General features: G+C 41.0%; 1 long non-coding RNA gene across 1 annotated transcript; it reads right to left on the bottom strand.

The window, feature by feature from the left end:
* Window positions 1-300: 300 nt before the first annotated feature.
* LOC119375944 (uncharacterized) lies at window positions 301-6,623 on the bottom strand. Its single transcript, XR_005180470.2, has 2 exons — window positions 5,485-6,623; window positions 301-3,776 (listed from the first exon to the last, which is right to left on the bottom strand). It is a non-coding gene; the product is annotated as an uncharacterized LOC119375944 (long non-coding RNA).
* Window positions 6,624-6,629: the final 6 nt, after the last annotated feature.

The following is a 6,629-nucleotide window of genomic DNA, read 5'->3' as shown; positions in this document are numbered from 1 at the left end:
TCTTCTCGGTCCTTTGTTCTATTTGTACACTACAATACGTCAATGGCACTTCGAATGGCCCAAGCCTGTCCAGTGCGGAGTTGCATTTTGCTTGTGTATGCTTGTCACTATTTTAAAACTTACACCTATACTAGGGAGGTGAACCTTCTAAAAAATACCTCAATGGTAGTTGTGCAGCTGAAACTATCTTGGTAACTCCCTCAATCATTGCTTTATACAGAAACTATGAAGTTTTGCTTGCGACCTGCAGTGGAGGTATGTGTTGCCTGTTGCTGTGATTTAAGGCACGAGTAAACCACCTGGCCTCACAAATGTTTAATTGGCAACCTTCAAGCTCCTTGCAGCATTTCCAAGAAAGGTGCAGTTACAACAACGTAAAATACATGCAGTATGTATCCACAACTGCAGTACATTACCAAATAATCATAAGCATATAGCATATTTGACCATTTACATGACCACAGACATAACGTTACTTACTATCATAACAACACGCATTCTACATGTGACAACACTGCTGAGCGATGCAATTGTTGTGATCACACCACTGGAATATCTGAATACAAAACACAAGGTACAATATACCCAAGCCAGGCATATGGAGGAGTTTGTTAATACAAAAGGGCCAGTATCAACAATTATAGAATGTTCATCGTGAAAAGCTGGCCACTTCTATCTCCAGCATTTTTATAATGAAACAAACGTCAAATAGCGCAAAATCTATGCTATAGCACTATGCCTGCTACATTCATTACTACCAAGACGAAGTGTAAAAACAAAGCTAAATAAAGGACATTTTGCAGAGATCGGTAGCTTTCTACCTACAAGTGCTGTCAATAACCAGGACACACGTGCACTTTACTACAAGTATAAGCTAGAAACACATTGCAGCAACTGGTCAGAGGAAACATGGCAGCAAGCTTCAAGTCATTCCAGTGAAAAACTATGCAAGCTTGCATTAGTCCACGTTATCTGTTTTGCCAGTTAGTACAATCACAACTACAAGGTAGTTCAAGTAAACAAGATGGTTCTAGTAAATCTTTTGTAAAGCTGCATATGGAAGAAAAATGCGTATCCAACTCTGCAACCATGGCAGCGTAAAAAATGGTGTGTATCAGACCAAAAATGGCTATAATCCAGGGTCATACATGTCACAAATGTCGTACTGAACGAGAAGTGTAACTGAGGGGCCCGGCTTTTGTTTGTCGCACCCATATGAAGCCAACAGTTCACATAAGACAAAAAAAAGCATCGGGAAATGATATGTTGTTTTATTAGGAGTTTAGCAATGTTATATAAGGTAAAGGGAAACAAATGCATACAAAAAAATTGGCCGCTGGGGAAATGAATCTAAACAGAGGGTGTGAGATCAGCTCTCACAGTTCTGATAGTGGAAAATAGATTTTTGCCCACCATGGGTTTTTTTTCTTGGTGCCCACCTTTACATCCATTCATCTTATCATTCCCAATTAAATCAGCAAATAATTTCACTCATGCTTCCCTTTGCTTTATAATATTGCGCTCAGTACGTGGCATGACATTCATGTAAAACATGTACGAGTGGGTTTCAGTCATCCCATCATAACAGGTGGAATATTGACCACGAAGAGGCATTCAAACCAGCACCTGCTTGAGGTCATGTAATCAGACAACAGCAAGCACTCTCTAGAAACTTTTTAATGCTCACAGCATCACATTCACTGCCATAAATAACGTATCCCAATCATTCATCCAACAACATTCTCACACATAATACTGTCATCCATGAACATTTCAGGTTTAGACTATGCACGGACACTTGGACAAATAATATTTATATATGTATATGTATGTATATGTGTATATATAATATATATGTATGTATATATTTAATATTTATACAGCACTTTGCATACTCAAAATATCATCTGACAGCTTGCTTGCAGACACTGCACCACTTCGTACATAAAGAAGAAAAAAAGAAACCTCCAACTGCATGTCTAGATGAATGTAAAAAGACTTTAAAAAACACACAAAAACATAGCATCACACTGGGTCCATAGAATTCATAAACTCAAGTGAGGAAAGTTTCACTAGACTAGCCACACGCACAACATGGCCGCAGTTACCATGTCACACACATAGCATGTGGAGACTAAGAATGCCGTGGCTTGTAATATCATGCCTCTAGAAAACAGGTGTAACCCATGTGGACAAATACATACACATATGTCAGGTACAATATATACCAAACAGTCTACAAGCAGACGCACATGATAAAACAGAAGGGGAACAGCAATCTTGGCTACCTGGCAAACAAGCAACACTTTGTCCCGTTCCATCCGATCAAGGCACTCGATCGTCCAAAACACAAGCAGTGGTGTCCTCATAGCCAGCAATCTGCCAGAAAATCTGGCACTTGCCATATGCCACAAAGTCTGCCAACTATTACAGCCAGGCATGCCTTCAAAGATGCAATTCTAAAACAAGAGCTAAAAAAGGTGGCCAAAGCAGCCTGACTCTCAAGCACTGCCTCTGAACAAAAGCTACCAGAAGGCCACCACACTATTCCCATGCATCCTAGGTAACCAAGAAGGGATGCATACATAATGACAAGTACAAACACTGAGAAATGCCACAAGCTTAGTTCTTGCCAGTGTAACAACAATATAATTGCAAAAGAAAGCAATCACCAAAATTGAGTGCACAAAAAAAAAATGCTGCTGGAATTGACACAGTGTTCTCTCTTTTTTATTATCCTCTAGTTTGGTTCACATTGCGCAGAAGAATAAGTGCTGTAAAAATAAAAATAAATGTGTAGCCTGCAGTGCAACCTTAGCCAAGTGAAAGTATTAAAATGATTATTTTAGAAAGTGCATAAAAGTTGACAACATTTTCAAGCAGGCATGCCCTACAAGTAGTGTATATTGGAAATGAAACACAAATAGCACTTTTACACTCCAGTGAACGTACACATTATGTGAAGCTCATGTATGTGCATCTAAATACACATGCACAACCTTTGCTGTATTATTAGTGGTAAAATTAATCTGCTGTCCATGTGAACATGTCACATGAATCATGTGAACACGGTGCCAACTCCAAGAGATGCAGCCGGTGACTGCATCTATTGCATATCACGGTTTCAAGCATAGAGCTCTGCTGGACATAAAAACATTTCACACTGTGACAAGAACACCCTCAATAAGACAGGCTTCTTATCACCACAATAAACTGTCAACCATAAGGCCACAAGAAGAAGTGGCATCACACATTACAAAAGCTCCGGAGCAATGGAAGCTCTGGGGGCATAAAATGAAAACAGCTATTTCCTTGAAGAACAACAGAGGATAGATTGAGAGAAATGCCACAGAGTAGAACAAAATAAAATGTTATGACAGCTTAATGGTTAGGTTATGTACGCGATGCGCTTATGAATTCTCTCTCTGTTCCAGGTCATATTTTGTTCCATGAAAAAAAAGAAACATATCAAAATAAGACAGGAGAAAGAGGAAAAGATGTGTTCTCACGCTTCCGCCAGCAAGAGCACATTAATAATGCTGTATCTCGACCACTATGCTGCCACAGAACCCCACATTCACACTCCACAGCACATGATCATGTGGTTCTACGATGGGGTAGTGCAACCCTTCAAGAGAGGTGAAGAAAGGAGAGAAACAACAATGTTCAAGGAGGATTGGGTTGCACACAGATGACGTCTGCCAGCTTCATATCTCACGTCGATGTTCGTGTTTGGAGACGAGCACCTCCAACAGTCGCATCCGAGCCTTGACATGCTGCAAGATAATCCAAATTCTCATAAGCACCTTGATAGAGCTTGCGACGTAACACGTAAAGCACAGCTGTCTCAAATGACTGAACTTCATATATAAAGCTCAGAAATCACTTCAATAGAACAGCAGACTGGCCGATTGGTTTATGGCTGCTTTTATATTGACGTAATGCTAATCATCTTTCATTATTGAGAACCAAATTTTTGCAACTCTATAAACAGAACCACAGAAGCAAGATCTAAAGGACTTTTCCAAAAGGGGGACAATCTGAAGATAATACTTGCAACATCTGTCTTCCACCAAGAAAGCCATTTTTTAACAAACACTGACAAACGCATGCCCTACACAACTGCATGACACTCGACAACCCATTGTGGTAGCAAGAGCTATGTTTTTTTTTTCTTTTTAATAGTACGTCATAGGCCTCATCCTGAAACCAGAACTAAGAAAGCCCAGCCCAGTCAGTCCTATAGCCATAACCATGCCCTATCTCGCAGAACGAACTGGCTGATGTATCTGCATCATGCTTAATATATCCAACAATGTTAAGAGGGCACATGAAAAACAGTGCCGCACCACCTCTTCATATATCTCTCAGTAAGCGGAACTTTCACTAAGAGGAACACATATTGCCAGTCTCTTAAAGGGGTCATGAACCACTTTTTCAAGTAATGGTCTAATGACCTCAGTATCGGAGTTTACTGCCTCCCGAATCGATTGCCGCAAAAATTTCTTGAATCCGTCAAGAATGAGCGGAGTTATGGAGGTTTGGCGCACGCTCTCAGCGCTTTCTCTTTTCTCGTGCCGACGAGCGCACTGGAAGCTACATAGGGAGGGATGGCACGGGGGAAAGAAGTTATGTCAGCGCGCGTCATGAAACGCGATCGCTCTCCCACTGTGATTCGCGTGCGCGAGTGCGGCTACCGTGTACTGAGGAGTGCGGCGCCGGCAAGTGGCGGCACCCCGTCGCAAGAAGCGCATCTGATCCGAACGCCGCTCTCGATTTACGTCAGCTATCGGCCAATAAGCATGCTATGTCTCTTGCAACGTAAACTGGCAGATCCGCGACGTCAACATGCAGACGCCCCGCCCACCGATGAGAGTGAGAACCGGCTTCTGTTTGAAAAGAGGGTGCCTGGGGAAACGGCAACTTCGTGCTCCGCTTGTGGACCTTACGTGGCGCGCACGACTGTAATATTTGGCAGAGCAGTTCATAGCCGTGTCAGCTTTCCATAGGATGTGTTTTTTCAACAAGCCCAAGGGGTGCTTCATGACCCCTTTAAAGCTCCGTTTAACGAGTTTCTGCTGCACATAATAACATGTTTATACGATGTTTAGGAATGAGAAGTGCTAAAAAAAATGCATGCATCACAAAACAGAAAATGTAACATCAACCCATGGCAACCATATTCCATTGCTATCTTTTAATGTCTTAAATTGCAGCCAGTTAAACCCAGTTCAGATACTCATCACTAAGATTAGTTTAATTTCCTCATAAAACAAGCATCAGCTTATACTGCAATCTTTTTTTTGTACAGAAAAATAATGAAACATGGCATGCAGTAGTAGCTCTACCACAGCCTCATTAGACACAGTAACCCACTTACAAATGAATGCCAAATGCCTTGCCAGTATGAGCCCTGATGCTTATTTTTCCTAAAATGCAAGCTTGTCTCTGCCAGCATGCCTTCGATAGGATGTAGGGCTTTACCTTGTACTCGCAGTACACCGAGTCCATTGGGGCCTTATCTTCCTTTTGCACTTTCCTAAATAAAAGAAGGGAGAAGGAAGCTTCAGTATGTATATCTCCACTGCCACAATTAAAATGAAGACAGTGCATTTTCATGCACAAATATTACATGGACTGGCGTTATCACTGCTTGGTTTATCTAAAGGGACACTAAAAAGAAAACTGCTTTGAATCATACCAATAAATTACCCTTCCACAATACAAAAATACACCCCCTTGCGATTACAAGGTGCTTGACAAGCAAGAAAATGCAAGAGTAGAGATCGTCAAGCTTCCACACGAAATCACGTGATGTCAGATTTCAATGGCATCTCCTCGGGCGTACTTAATTTTCTGTCGGTAAAAGTTAACCACATTGTTTCCTAAGGGAGCCAGAGACTTAAAGGTTTACAAAATTTCATTAAGCCAAGGTGGCTGAAGTACGAAACAGGATTGAAAGCCGTGACGTCACACCAACATTCAGATGCCGTGTGTTTTGCTGTGAAACTAAAGAATGAAACTCTGACCTTCATTCTCTTTTAATAATGGACTTATGTTTATGAAATTAATGACAACAGAGTTTTTACAGGATAATTTATCAGTCTCAACTGATTTAGCGCTTCACTTTAATGACCCTTTGAAGTGTGGATGTCTGTAAAGAGGGGTATCTAGCCCCACTATACAATCTCTGGAGGCCTCACACTTGCTCCAGCTGTACTGCTTTAGTTATGCCATCTCAGTTATGCGCACAGCATCTATACACTTCGTGCAAAGCGATGGACTGAGCTTAGGACATTTCACCAGTGCAAATTTATCACCAATAACTTGTACTGATATGTTACACAAACACACTCATTCACAACACGTTAGCCACAAGGCCTTTTATGCAAATATGTGAAATAATTTGCACAGCACTACTTTTTGTCATTCCCTCTACATGAAATGGCTCCTATGGGTTCCTCAAAAACAGACAAGAGTAACCAAGTGAATTTTTTTCGTACTGCCGTTTGATCGTTGTGGCACTGCCTTTGGCAACTATAGCTTGCTTAAAAAGTCGAGTTTCAATTTAATGCAATTTCAATACAACAAAGTAAATTATTGATTTTACCGACTTTGTAATATCCAGG

This window comes from Rhipicephalus sanguineus, unplaced genomic scaffold (genome assembly GCF_013339695.2).
Source record: "Rhipicephalus sanguineus isolate Rsan-2018 unplaced genomic scaffold, BIME_Rsan_1.4 Seq1035, whole genome shotgun sequence".
Classification (NCBI taxonomy): domain Eukaryota; kingdom Metazoa; phylum Arthropoda; class Arachnida; order Ixodida; family Ixodidae; genus Rhipicephalus; species Rhipicephalus sanguineus.
This window is presented reverse-complemented; position numbering and strand designations above follow the sequence as displayed.